Below are 15,893 nucleotides of genomic sequence, written 5' to 3' on the forward strand. Positions count from 1 at the left end.
ATATATATATATATATATATTTTTTTTTTCATTGAAAAAACTTTTTAAAGGGACATTATGGTTAAGATGCGCTACTAAAAACCTATCAAATTCAGTGAAAAACTTTGTTAAAGGGACATTATGGTTACAAGTAAAACAAAAAAAAATACCTGAAATTCACCTGTTATGGTAAGCTAAGCAACCATAACTCGCGCCACCACCGTGCACTGCTAAGAATAACACCCATGACATCAAAGATGACATCACAGATATGATTGATGACATCACTGATGACATCACATGTCTAGCCCCTTCTTTTTTTGTTCACTGACATATCTAGGCCAGTTGAGTTTATTTAAAAACTTAAAATTCAAAAGGTATTACATTTGTTTGTTTGTTTGTTTGTTTATTCACTCTTTTATGCGCACCAGACCCAAAGGTAACAGGGCGCAGCAACAAGAAAATGCAAGGCTTACATGGTTGCACAATATACAAAATATACAATATAGAGGCATATATAGTTACAACAGTATGCAATATACAAATATACAGGTTACAACGTGTTACATTGAGTGTGGCAGTATAGCAGCATGTTACACTGAATATAGCACAAGTCTGAGAAATAGATTAGATTACAAATGAGCTTGCGAGCAGTGATGCTGAGTTAGATGAGAAAAATTTAGGTGAGTAGGAATGGGTTGATCCCTCTGCGGAGACCGCCTAAGAGGGTGGGAGATTCGAAATGTGAGTAGAGAAATTACAGGGCAGAGAAATTACAGGTCAGTAGAGATAAGATGTTTAATAGCCTTTTTTCTGAAATGTAGGTAGGGTTGGTCAGCTCTCAGGTCTTGGGGCAGTAAGTTCCTTAATTTAGCAGCCTTCACTGGGAAGCTATTTCCACCAATTGTGGTAAGCCTATATCTGGGTATAGTCAGGCAGTTAACGTTGCCAGCTCTAGTTGGTCTGAGAGAGATTCTTCTATGAAGTTTATCTAAGAGGTAACTAGGGGCGGTGTTATTTAGAGCTTTGTGGGTCAGTGATAGCGTCTTTAGCTGTATTTTGTTGCCTGTTGTAGACGTTGCTGTTCTCACATGTTGTTACAGTACTTTCCTTGGAAACCTCTGGCGTCCCGGTGTAGGAAGGAAAATCCTTTTTCAAGATGGCGGCCATGGAAAGGGAAGGCGGGGTTCCACACCTCACGCTTCACCCCAACCAATGAGCGAACACGTTGTGTGTCCGCGGACATGACGCAAGCCGATTAGCCAATCGGTGTCCTGTCCGCAGAGCGAACAGGGAAATGTGTCAGCGGATTGGACATAGATATCACACTTATTTTTAGACCTACTTTTTGGGTGGTCGTTTTAAAAAAAACTACTGGACCAAATTTACAAAAGCACGCTTTCGGGACCAAGCCGCTGCTCCTGCCACAAATTTAGCACAAATCCGTCCAGTGGTTTGAGCTGTAGGTGTGAGCAAAGATTTTTCCCCATTCACTCTATGAGAAAAAAATACATTTTGGGACCCCCCTATAACTTTGCCCCCCTTGGACCAAACCTCACTAAACTTTGCAAATCAATTCAGAGTGGGCCATATACTTTTTCTGCAAAGTTTGGTGAGGATTCGTCATCCATGGAGAGCAAAGGTATAAGCCACCCAAAAAATGCTCTTCCTATGGGATTAGCAACTTAACCATAACTACATGGCCGCTACCGCAGGCCATGTAATATACACACACACACATATATATGTAAAAAACGTTGAAATAAACTAAGAAACTTCACGTGGCAGTGCACTCACAGGACTTACTAGTTACTTCAAAACACTATATGACGTAAACGCACAACATCCATATCGCTTCCTTGCTATTTATTTATTCACGGCATCCTAAAAGAAAATGAACAAGAACAGTTCCTATATATATATTACACGGCCATGGTAGTGGCTGTGTAGTTATGGTTAAGTTGCTAATCCCATTGGAAGAGCACTTTTTGGGCGGCTTATAACTCTGCTCCCCCTGGACGAATCCTCAACAAACCGTGCAAAAAAAAAGGTATATGGCCCACTCTGATTTTTTTTACAAAGTTTGCTGAGGTTTGGTCAAGGGGGGGAAAAGTTATAGGGGGGGATCCCAAAACATCTTTTTTTCCCATAGACTGAATGGGGGAAAAGTTTGCCCACGCCTACAGCCCAAACCGCTGCATGGATTTTCACCAAATATGCGGCAGTAGCTTGGTCCCGAAAGCGTGCTTTTGTAAATTTGGTGAGAATCCGTCCAGTAGTTTTCTTTAAAACGACCAAAAAATATGTCTCAAAAAATTAGTGACATCTATGTCCGCTCCGCGGTCACACTTCCCTGTTTGCTCCGCGGACAAGATACTGATTGGCTAATCCGTAGCGTCATGTCTGCGGCCATGTGACGCGTTCACTGAGTGGATTTTGAAGAGTGTGAAGTGCGTCAGATTGTTTCGATGCGCCCGCCATCTTTCATTCGTGTCTTGGTGTACGCGACCATCGCCGCTAAAACATATAAAACAAAACAACATTGTACTTGTAAAACTTATGAAATACTGTCTCGGAAGGTGAGTGTTAATGAGGCTGGGATGGGATGTGGCAGCAGGAAGACAAAAAGTGCTGTTTTTCTGTCACCAAAGTCATACGGTAAATTGGAAGTTGTTGCTCAATACAATGTCCGTAAAGTACAGGCGAAGAATTACTGTGTCTGTGTTACAATGTATTTAAAATAATATTGCAGTCAGACTGGCGCCCTAGAGTTTGAAATGAGAGGCAGACACCTGCATGTTTGATGGAAACAGCGGGTCTGCAAGTGTATGGGAGTACCAGTTCTCATGAATGCATTTAGACATGTTGTTGCAAAGTCAGAATGTATTTGGATTCTGAGTGAAGGTCACTTGCTTCGCTTTTTTGGTTGTGAGCTCAGTAGGCCCACGCATCCGACTGAACCCATAAGGGTCAATTGTTTTTTGACCTTGAGCGAAAGGAAAAATTCAGTAAGAATGCAGGGAGTCAAAGTTTGCAAAAAAGACTATTTGATAAGGTTATGCATTCAAAACGTTTGTAAGGCACATGTAATATCAGTTCATGAAGAATCTTTGGTGCAAGCGCATTGCTGTCTGAGTTTCACGAAGACAATGGAGACGGTCAATATCGTGTAAGTTTGCTTTTGACGACTGTACACCGGAACGAGATTTAATTTTTTATTACCTGAATATTAATTTTGGCAATGTAACTGAAGTATTATTTTTCTGTGTAGTTGTCATTTTTTTTTAGTTAGGAGAGTGCAGATTCTCAGCGTTTGTAGGCTATCACTAGATTCACCCATGTTCAACGCTAATTTTTCTTTAAAATGTCATGTATGACCACATCGATTTGTGTATCAGTTTCCATGTTCTTTTTGTCTTTTTTGAAATTGTTTCCTAAAGGTTGGGTATTGATACGTATTTTCTGTTCTGTTTTCCAAATAGCTACATCCTGCCTTACTGCAATTGCCATGGATTCCAGATGCCAAGTGATGGATTTTTCGCACGCCAGATGCACGTACTCGTGACTGGCTGCCTAACCGTGACTGTTTTGTGGGACGATCGCACATGACTCATTTGTACGTATGCTGCAGTGGCAATTAGGAGTAACTTAACATCTTTTATGGTGTTCTAGGCCCAAGTTCATGCTGACGTCCTGGAATTCACTGTGCGACCGAAGCGGTTGCTTTATCGAAAATGAATACTTTGTGTATGGGAAAAGAACAACGTGTGCCTCACGATTAACACTTTCGATGACGACCGAAGAAACAAAGTTACAATTTGATTGAACATGAGAATAGTCCAACGGTCTCGGACAGTTTATTGTGAAATAAAAGTACTGTACAAATTGTAAAGTGTTAATGTTTTCTTTTAAAAACCAGTTTATTATTTCAAACTGTGACGTGCTACGTTGTAAGTCGCTGTGTGGTCATTTTTAGGTTCTGCATCACGGCACATAGGTGCTTATGGGCACATTTGGCTACGCTGGAGAGGAACGTCATCCAAAAAAGGTGTAGAATATCATTAAGGTTGGTTATGTGACGGTCAGGGGCGGCCATATGATTTAGTGACATCAGGGCAATTTATGTTAGGCAGATGCAGCAATGGACAAGACTAGTGATTGCGAATGATTTTACAAAGTTTGTAGGAATTTTGTGCACACCTAATATGACAAATTATTTGTGTATTCTTTTGACCGTTTTGAAAAAAAAAAAAAAGTGGGTGGATTTACAGTAAATTTTGCGTAAGGCAACGACCGAAAAGCATGGTGTTGGATATGTGGGAGTGTTTTTGTATTTGACAAGTGTCATAATGTAGTTAAAACAAATAGCGGCACACCCACTGCCGTCTTCCCTGCAGCTCTCTCGCCGGCCTCTCTTGGCCCTCTTCCTGCTCCTACCTGCAAGGCAAAAAACCTCTGGGTAATCTTCGACTCCACACTCTCCTTCTCTCCTCACATCTATGACGTCTCTAAGAAGTCACACTACCAGCTACACCTCCTCAGAGGCATCCTTCCTTTCCTCTCCTTCCCCCAGAAGCTCACTGTCTCTAAAGCCCTGTTTCTCTCGAAGCTGGACTACTGTAACAGCCTCTATCTAAATCTTCCTGCCTCTGCTCTCCGCCCTTTGCAACTCATCCAGAACAGGACTGCGAGACTTGTCCTTGGCCTCAAGCCCAGGGACCGTATCTCTCCAGGACTGCAATCGCTTCACTGGCTCCCAGTGGCTACGAGGATCAAGTTCAAAACCCTCTGCATTGTCCACAAGGCCTTCTGGGGCCTTGGGCCAAAATACCTTCAACTCTCTCTTCCTAAATATCTTCCTTCTCGAGCTCTTCGCTCATCCGCCTCCAACTCCCTCAGGGTCAGCCGCTTCTCCAAGCAACGAGTTGGGGGTATATCTCTCTCTGCACAAGGGGCCTCCCTCTGGAACAGCCTTCCTGCCTACCTGAAACTTGAGGAGAACCATCTCCGGTTCCGGAAGCACCTCAAAACCTTCCTCTTTGCCTCCGCTTTCTCTCCCCCTCTCCCCTGATGAAATTACTGAAACTGCACTGAATCCGCAACTGGGCCACTCACCGATCTCGGTCCTTGTCCCAGCCACTCTCCCCTGCACTGCCTCCCTGGCAACCCCTGCACTGCGGGACTGTTCTCTGCATCCCTACAGCCCCCCTTCCGAGCACTTGTCTGCACTTACCTTGCATTTGCCACCAGCTGGCCTTTAGTATTTATCTTGTTATTCTACTAACCCTGTATTGCACTTTCCCCTCTCCCTTTCACCCTTGCACTTTTCCCTTCCCCTCTACCCTTGCACTTGCACTATCTGAATGACACCTGGCCTAGTAGGATCGTTGTCTGTCTCCCCTTGTTCCCCCCCTGCCTCGTCGCGCCTTGAAACACTTGTGTATAGGCGCGTTACAAATGCCATATCATATCATATCATATCATAGCGGTATACCTTTACTGACTAAGGGGTAGGCTGTAGCCATGGGGAGTAGTCAGAATGTCGGGGTCATGGTATAAGGATCCACACAGTGTGGCTACTGGGCATGACCAGAAGGGAGAAAAGATAGGATTAGAGTGGACATGTCCACCTGGGACTGGCTTTGTGGTAAAGTTGTTCGACATTAGGATACATTTGAAAGGGAAGAAAAAAGTGCTCGTGATAATATGTTAACAGGGTTTCCTTTTTGCTTTTTGCAGGCTGCCATGGAAAGCGAAGAGGGGCCCTGTATGGAACACCCGCCTTCCCCTTCTATGGTGGCTATCTTGGAAAAGGATTTTGTTTCCTAAAATCCTCTTTTTTAGTAGCTCGGGTTACTGCTTTGGAAATCTAGATTCTTAATGGCAATCATCCCCCGTAGTGATCCAGAGATCTCGTTATGCACTCTCGCTTCGAAAGGTATATATATATATATATATATATATGTAATATATATATAAAAAGCAGTTTGCTTTTGCCTCCCGTTTGAATTTGCTGGGTACATATTGGCAGCAGCAATTTTTAATCATGAATTGATAAAATAAAGGAAATTTTAAAATCAAACAAATCTCTGGACAATGATGTTCTCGATGTTGCACTACTAAAAACCCATGAAATTCAATGAAAAAACATTGTCAAAGGGACATTATTGTTACAAGTAAAACCGGAAAACCTCAGAAATTCACCAGTGATGGTAAGCTTAGCAACCATAACTCGTGCCACCTTCGTGCACTGCTAAAACTAACACCCAGGACATCAAATATGACACCACAAATGTCATTGATGACATCACTGATGACATCACATGTGAAAATAATGTTGATAAAAACTCCCTACAAGGGGTTGTGCTTATAATATTGGTTACATGATGTCAGGGGTGATTGTGTAATGCTAAACATGTAATAACTAGCTAACAATTGAAGACTTACTACACACTTGTGCTAATACAAACACTATATATGAAGACCCACACTGCATACAAATCAGAGGCACATACAGGGAAACTAAAGTATGGAAGAAAGAAACAGCATCATCCGAAAATGTTAATTGCATTAAAGTTTATCTTCAATTAATTGTGTGTTTGAGGACTAGCGATTGCCCCATGTACGTCACCATGAGCTGAGCCCAAACCCTAAGGAAAGTACTTTAACAACATTTGACAAGGTTAACATCTAGATATATAGCACCTTTTGAATTGTAATACTCTGTCAGTGAACAAAACCACCTGGCCTTATATTTCAGTGAACATAAACAAGTGGGCCAGATATGTGATGTCATCAGTGATACAACTTGAGGGAAATACACAGAAAGAGAAATATTTAGAATGTTATCATATTCGTTTTTTGGCGGGTTCCTATGTGGGCCTGGCTCTTTCCAATGTTAGCGCATTGTACAATCAGATAGGACGGGTGATGGAGGAGCAGGGAAAAGGTATACAAAATTCAATGTACACTGAACATGTATATGACAGAGATACGGTCCATCAGCAGTTCGTGTATTTTAAAATACAGTGCACGTGCAGGCCCATGCCACAATTACGGGAAGCAACAAAATAAAAAGCAGATAAGTTCAGTGTGACAAACAGGGGATGTGATATTAGCATGTGAAAAGGTAAACAACAGGGGTGTGCAACTAGTAAAAAGAAAGTCGTGCACGAAGACGGTTATACTGTCGTGGGATTTCAGCCATTCTGCCCTGTGAGATAGAGAGGGATAGGAAAGCGACCGCTTCATCCTGCACATGCACATTAGACCATTTGATGATTGCCTCTTCAGGCCCAAGGGGCCTAAGTGAACCGTTACACCCTGGAAGGGGTGAGCAAAACAATCATTTATTTGTGTAGTAGTACATTTTATTTTTTTAAGAGGAAACTTCTCACAGGAAGCCAGTATCATGGCGCTAGACAAACATTAAACATAAAACAAAGCACAATGAACACAATCGCACAGTATAAATACATTCCATAAAATAAAATATCCAGTTTCATGAGAATGGATGTTTAGTTAAAACTTTCAGTAATCTTTAAGGTACACCAAGTGACCAAAAATGTTGCTTAAATCTCATTTTAAATGTCACCAGCGTTTTGCATTATCTTATAGTGCGTAGCAACTGGCCACCACAGTGTGCTTTGTTGTTTTTCTCTACTACCAGCAGTTCCATAGTACTAGACCCAGGAGAGTGAGCTGGTGTATGGCGCTGCGCTATCGTAGAGAGTTAGCGAGGGGCAGACGCCTTTACAATTTTCCATACCAGAGTCAAAACCTGCGTTTGGATTTCGCACTCTGTTGAAATCCTATACAGAGATTTTCTTGCCTCTGAAATGTGGTCACATTTTCTTAGACCACATGTCACCCGAACTGCACGATTTAGCACAGCCTCCAATTTGGAGAGCAGCTTCTTTGACATACCCAGGTAAATGGATATACAATATTGTACACAAGATAACACTACTGCTTGAAATAAGGCTTTTGTAAGGGGTTGGGCTACCAAAGGAGAATATCTGGTGAAAGTTGAAAGGGCACTTTTAACAACTGCATCTATTTGTCTTGTAAAAGTCAGCTGATCATCATATAGGACAGCCAAATTCCCAGCTGATTCCACAGGTTGTTGGGGTGCACCAAGGCTAACAAGCCATGTGAAAGGAAGGGGAGCTTCATCCTCGCTCACCATGGAAGCAAGAACACGCGGAGCAACACAGGTTCGATCCCCAGGTCCACGATCCCCTGGTCTGTGCTTAGAAACCTCTGGGTATTAAGCACATTATTAAATAACCAATTACATTCCGGCATACCAAACAGTATTACTTTGGCTACTATACAATGTTGGATTCATGAAAACGTTTACTATTAGATGGTGATCAAACCAAACATTCTTCTACAGCTTTGCCTCCCTTGGAAATACAAACTACACTTTGGGTACCATCAGCATATAGCAAACCCTATGTGTCCGCATCACGGCCCACCTAAGTGCAAAAACAGAAGTAATACAACAGACCATCAATGCATCCTTCAGGACCACAAACACCACCCTCCCAGAAACCAGCACCCCAGCAAACAGCACAGCACTCAATTGTTTCAAAACGATAAGGAAGGAAATCTATTAAAAGATACCAACACAGCCCCATGCCCACTGGACATTAAGCTACTCACCCACAAAACACCAGCCTTCTAGATCGAACTACTAATCAATCTATCCCTAGTACCAAAGTCATTCAAATCAACAGCGTACATCAAAAACTCTCCTAAAAGATGAGACAGGAAATATAGATTACCCTACTAGCTACAGACCCATATCAAATCTCCCATTCCCAGCGACAATCTTGGAAAACCATGCGTACTCAATAATGTAGAAAGCAACGGAATACTTCACCAATCGCAGGTTGGCTTCATACCCAGGAGAGGAACAGAATCAGCACTCCTCTCCATATGGGATGACCTAAAAATGAATGCGGACAACAACACACAATTAGCCTTCATACTACTGGATAAATCAGCTGCCTTCAATATGATCAAACACACAATTCTAATCAAGAGACTGGAGAAATTGGATATTCAATGCTCCGCACACCTACTATGAATGAAATCTTTCATCACCGAACTGAAAGAACCCACATTCCAAAGAACCCATATTTCATTGTTTACATCAAACACAAAAGATTTCACCTGCGGTGTACCATAAGGATCAAGCCTCAAGCCTCTCTCCACTCCTAATAAAGCTCATTCAAACCCATGGACTGACAGACTACAACTGTGCAGACCACGCCCAAATTATCTTCAAGATAACTACAAACCACGACCCTGACAACGTCCTCAATAAATGCCTGACAGACATAAACACCTGGATGGCAAACCACAACCTCAAACTAAACCAAAACCGAAATAATGATCAACCCATGAAATGACAGTCCAACACAGGCACCCTTCACCCCGCGCCCCTACCGGAGACATCAACAGTGATAATAAAATCAGGGAATCCTCATGGACAACGGTCTCTCCTTGGGACCACATGTCAATGCAATAGCAAAAAGGTTCTACCTCCTCCAATTAATAAGAGGGATCCTTCCCTTCCTCAATTTCACACACATAACCCTCACGATCATCTCCTTGGTATTATCTAGGGTAGACTAGGCAAACAGTCTCAAAGAATGCCAAACGCCTCACCAAAGATTTGCAATGCATCCAAAATATTGCAGCAAGACTACTCTTGAACCTAAATAGAAGAGAACACATCATACCAGCCCTAAGAAGTTTACACTGGATACCAGTAAAGAAACACATCAACTTCAAAACCTTATGCATTTCCCATAAAGCATTACACAGACAAGGAGCCGAATTCATCAAAGCAAAAATCACTCTATACCAACCAGAAAGAGGATTAAGATATAGCACCGACCTTCAAATAGAAACAAGCCACTAACCAAACCATGGAATTCGATCCCGGAGGAAATAATAACGATGGAAGACCACCTAACTTTCTGGAAACAACTAAAAACCTGGTTATTCAACTCAATGAGATAAACATAGATCAACTATACAACAACCACCCTCATGAGCGGTCCGCCCAACCCATACAATGACTGCTGATGCAAACCATAAACCATAAACAAGAGATAGATACAGAATGAAAAACAATAACATAGCTACAAATACCCAGAGATCACCCAAAACCCACTAACCATTTCTCTCTTCAACACAACCTACACTTCCCACCTACACCACACACTTAGAGGGCTAGCGAACCAACCCACCAAAACATGCAAACTGCACATCACTCTCTAACCAAGCTACAAATCCAATAACCTCTGACAACAAACAACTCACACTGGGCACCACCCTTCCGGACACAACATGCCCAGTGCACAAAACAAAACACATCCAGAAACCTCACATGCACAGATGCCAGTTCCTCCTGGTTCTACACACATCAACAGATGAGCACAACATCTATCCAGTCCCTCTTTCCCTTAACCCTAAGTGCCATTGGTATTTCCCCCCAGTGCCAAGGCCTTTTTTGGTGATTTCGGTATGTCGCCATTCAATGCCTTGTAACTTTTTTGTTACATAAGATACCTCAGCCAAATTTGGCCCCTTTTTTTCCCACATGTAGTCGGTCATAACGCCACCCAGAAATCCTAGGTTGCTGTAGGGGGGTGAGAGAAAATATGCAAAAAGGGCAAAATGTATGGGTTTTTTAAAAAAATGCTAATAAAATGATGTTCAAAGAAGCCTGTGGTTTTTTTCCTTGTAAGAGTTAGGAACAAATGGTTTGCTGGCTGAATTCCCCAATTTCCTGGCTTTCAAGAACAGGTTGAGTGGAAACTAAAAAAAAATATTTTGATGTGGTTATCAACCGTTTTGTGAGAGGTAGGCGATTTTGGCCATTTTTGCCAATTGGACATGCATGGACGGAATGGAAGAAAAGGGTAGGAAAACCGAATTGGAGGACAGAAAGGCATACATTTCTGAAAAATAGACAAGATTCCAAGTTTAGGAAGGGGTGATTTGCGCTGGTCGGGCAACAACTAGGTAGGGGAAAATGCCATAAATTGTGGAAAAAGCGGGAAAATGACCAACAAAAAAGGTATGTGGTGGACATGATTGGCTTGGTACAGTAATGGCTTCTATGAATTTTGAGAAAAGCAATGCTCCTCTACATTCCCCTGACTCTTGCAGTTAGGAAAGCACAAATGTTTTGTAGTGTTTCACAAAACAAACATTACCAGAAGCCAAACACTGAGCCATGGTACACAGGAGTTTTATGCTTACGGCCTGAACAGACGTACTTAGCATGTGTAAATCAGGAAAACCAATGTGGTGGGGAATGGCAAGCATAAAGTTTTCGAAAGAGCACAGGCAGACCTTTTCAAGGGTAGGTGACTTGAGCAGGTTACAAAAGTGTATGGTACCTAAAGCAGCGACTAAATGTAGGGCACATTTGGGAAATGAAAGGGTTGTGTGACAAAGGGCACCAGCAAATGGGTCAAAACTTCATGAAAACCACACAAACACAACAAATGTCATACCTTCCCGCGTTCCCACACGTGTCCCGATGAAAACGGTACTTTACATGTGTGGGTGCACCTACCTGGGCGCCAAGGAGAAAGCCGAACACACCCCTAAACCCAAGTCTTTTCTGACATCTGAATTTCACGATTTTTACAGACGGGCACACCATACAGATATGGGCCTCGGGTGTCAAAGTCAACAAGGAAAACAGGGAACCCCATGCATTTCCGAAAAGAGGACACAGGTGGGAATCCGTAGAGGTCTGACTTGTGCAAATCGGCCCAGAATGTATTACCCAGAAACCCTGGCAAAGTCTGAAATCTGGCGAAAAAAACGCATTTTCCGCACATTTCACTCGCCTCACCCACCGTAAAATGCCACCAACAACACATGGCCCACCGTCCCGTGTTTCCACAGGTGTCCCGATGAAAACAGGACCTCACATGTGTGGGTGCACCTACCTGGGCACCAAGGTGAAAGCCTAAAAGACCCCTACCCCCAAGTCTGTTCTGACAGCTGAATTTCACACTTTTTCCACACGGGCACACCATACAGATTTGGGTCTCGGGTGTCCAAGCCACCAAGGAAAACAGGGAACCCTATGCATTTCCGCAAAGAGGACACCCGTGGGAATCTGCAGAGGTCTGACTTGCGCAAATCGGCCCAGAATTTATTACTCAGAAACCCTGTCAAAGTCCGAAATCTGGTGAAAAAAACGCATTTTACGCACATTTCACTCCGCTCACCCACCGAAACACGCCGCCAACAACACATGGCCTACCGTCCCGCATTCCCACAGGTGTCCCAATGAAAATGGTACCTCACATGTGTGGGTGCACCTACCTGGGGTCCAAGGGGAAAGCCTAAAAGACCCCTACCCCAAGTCTGTTCTGACAGCTGAATTTCACACTTTTTCCAGATGTGCACACCATACAGATATGGGCCTTGGGTTTCCAAGCCACCAAGGAAAACAGGGAACCCCATGCATTTCCGAAAAGAAGACACCCGTGGGAATCCGCAGAGGTCTGACTTGCACAAATCGGCCCAGAATTTATTACCCAGAAACCCTGGCAAAGTCTGAAATCTGTCAAAAAACGCATTTCCCGCACATTTCACTCGGCTCACCCACCGAAACACGCCGCCAACAACACATGGCCTACCGTTCCACCTTCCCACAGGTGTCCCGATGAAAATGGTACCTCACATGTGTGGTCACACCTACCTGGGCGCCAAGGGGAAACCCAAAAAGATCCCTAACCCCAAGTCTGTTCTGACAGCTGAATTTCACACTTTTTCCAGACGGGCACACCATACAAATATGGGGCTTGGGTGTCCAAGCCACCAAGGAAAACAGGGAACCCCATGCATTTCTGAAAAGAGGACACCCGTGGGACTCCGCAGAGGTCTGACTTGGGCGAATCGGCCCAGAATGTATTACTCAGAAACCCTGTCAAAGTCCGGAATCTGGCGAAAAAAAATGCATTTTCCACACATTTCACTCGGCTCACCCACCGAAACACGCCACCAACAACACATGGCCTACCATCCCCCGTGTTCCCACAGGTGTCCCGATGAAAATGGTACCTCGCATGTGTGGGTGCACCTACCTGGGGGCCAAGGGAAAAGCCTAAAAGACCCCTACCCCCAATTCTGTTCTGACAGCTGAATTTCAAACTTTTTCCAGACGGGCACACCATACAGATATGTGCCCCGGGTGTCCAAACCACCAAGGAAAACAGGGAACCCCATAAATTTCCGAAAATAGGACACCCGTGGGAATCCACAGAGGTCTGACTTGTGCAAATCGGCCCAGAAATGATTGCCCAGAAACCCTGGTAAGGTCCGAAATCTGGTGAAAAAAACGCATTTTCCGCACATTTCACTCAGCTCACCCACCGAAACACGCCGCCAAAAACACATGGCCTACCATCCCGCGTGTTCCCACAGGTGTCCCGATGAAAACGGTACCTCACATGTGTGGGTGCACCTACCTGGGGGCCAAGGGGAAAGCCTAAAAGACCCCTATCCCCAAGTCTGTTCTGATAGCTGAATGTCACACTTTTTCCAGACGGGCACACCATACAGATATGGGCCTCAGGTGTCCAAGCCAACAAGGAAAACAGGGAACCCCGTGCATTTCCGAAAAGAGGACACCCGTGGGAATCCGCAGAGGTCTGACTTGCGCAAATCGGCCCAGAATTTATTACCCAGAAACCCCGGCAAAGTCTGAAATCTGGCGAATAAAACGCATTTTCTCCACATTTCACTCAGTTCACCCACCGAAACGCGCCGCAACAACACATGGCCTACTGTCCCACGTTCCCACAGGTGTCCTGATGAAAACGGTACCTCACATGTGTGGGTGCACCTACCTGGGGGCCAAGGGGAAAGCCTAAAAGACCCATACCCCAAAGTCTGGTCTGACAGCTGAATTTCACACTTTTTCCAGACGAGCACACCATATAGATATGGGCCACGAGTGTCCAAGCCACCAAGGAAAACAGGAAAACCCATGCATTTCCGAAAAGAGGACACCCGTGGGAATCCGCAGATGTCTGACTTGTGCAAATCGGCCCAGAATTTATTACCCAGAAACCCTGGCAAAGTCCGAAATCTGGCGAAAAAAACGCATTTTCGCACATTTCACTCGGCTCACCCACCGAATCATGCCGCCAACAACACATGGCCTAATGTCCCACGTTCCCACAGCTGTCCCGACAAAAACGTTACCTCACATGTGTAAGTGCACCTACCTGAGGCGCAAAAGGAAAAGGGTAACCCCCTGGTAGCCCCAAGCCTTTCGGCACAGCACATTTTGTTCATGTGGGCAACCTAGAGATTTGGGCCTAGGGTGTCGAAGCCAGCAAGGAAAACGGGGAACCCCATGCATTTCCGAAAAGAGGACACCCGTAGGAATCCACAGAGGTCTGCCTTGCGCACAATGCCCCAGTTTTTATTAGCCACAATTCCTTCGCTTCGTCATCTCTTCTGTGGTCACACTTCCTAGTGATCTGCCAGCCTCATGCTCTACTTCTTCTTCTGCTACTTCTTGTTAAGGATTTCAATCAGGCACACACCCAGGTCTCGCCTAGCATGTAGTGCGCAATGAAATACTTATTTATTTGTCTATAAATTCAGCATTCTGAATAATATACTACTCATATCACACCCTTCTCAAAATACCCCCCAGGTCACACTGGATCAGGAATCAAGCTAGTTTGTAAAGGTAAAGATGCATTTATTTATTTTAAATTCAAATCACACATACATTTTAATATGTAATGGGGCAGCAATCACCAAGGGGTGACTATACAATTCAGAAAATAAGTAAAGCAATTGAATTCACTTATATTAATGCAGAATAGAAAACACAGGAAAAAGAACGGTTTTGTTTTGTAAACCGATAGCATCTAGGTTAATATTGCCCCCCCGCAAAGTACAGGAATGAAAGACAATGTCTATAGTTTGAATACAATCTTCCCTCCCCAACAAGAGAGAAAACCGTTTTTGGAAATTGACACTTTTAAAATGACAGGTGAAAATGGCTTTGTGAAATAAGGCAAAAGGGTGCAAAAATGCTTAAATGGAGAAATATTCTTAGGGAAGCAACACTAAACAGGTCCTAACAAACATGAACTACTAGTTAAACAACAGTACACACTTTAGATCAGGATGGGAGTTGAGAAACACTTTGGATGGGAAAAAGACACATGTAAACTTCTAAAAACTGCAAATTTGCGGCAACATTTCACTATGTGATTTTTGATAAAAATGGGTCAAATACACTGTTCCACAATGCGGTTTATGGTTGTGGATGTAGCTAAGGGTCTTAGGTATCAGTGAGAGTTGAAATTCCATTTCTGTCTATACAATTGAAGAAGTTTTGGAGGTTTTAGTGAGAGGAGTTTTTGCAAAACGTGGCCAGCGTAACCCTTCACATGGTGGATACTCTATTTCTTTCTGGGATTTACTTTAGTTACTCAAAATCACTAATGACTTATGGTTTTGTAACACAGATGAGAGAAAATCAGCGCAAGAATGGTTCTGACAATACTAGGGTTCTGAAGTTAAAGATGGGATGGGTTGAGATTGGGATAAGACAATGCAATTATATTATGGGCCACTGTTCTTCCGATTAATACGTACAGTCCCTTGTAATTAAAATTGGACCGTCAAAGTTCTGGTCATCGGATCGGGTCTACCGGCAGCAGGGCACATCGGGAAGGATTGGATCAGCAGGGCGGTTCTGGTAAATTTTGGACTGCACCTCAGACTGGATTTGCATGGGCCCTTCTGTTCACTGGACACAGCAGATAGCAGGATGCAAGTTTCAGCAGGCAAGCCTTAATGGTAGCAAGCCAAACTGAATCAGAATTAAATTCCGTTAAGTT

The sequence above is a fragment of the Ambystoma mexicanum genome, chromosome 1p, assembly GCF_040938575.1.
Source record: "Ambystoma mexicanum isolate Mex_15411 chromosome 1p, UKY_AmexF1_1, whole genome shotgun sequence".
NCBI lineage: Eukaryota > Metazoa > Chordata > Amphibia > Caudata > Ambystomatidae > Ambystoma > Ambystoma mexicanum.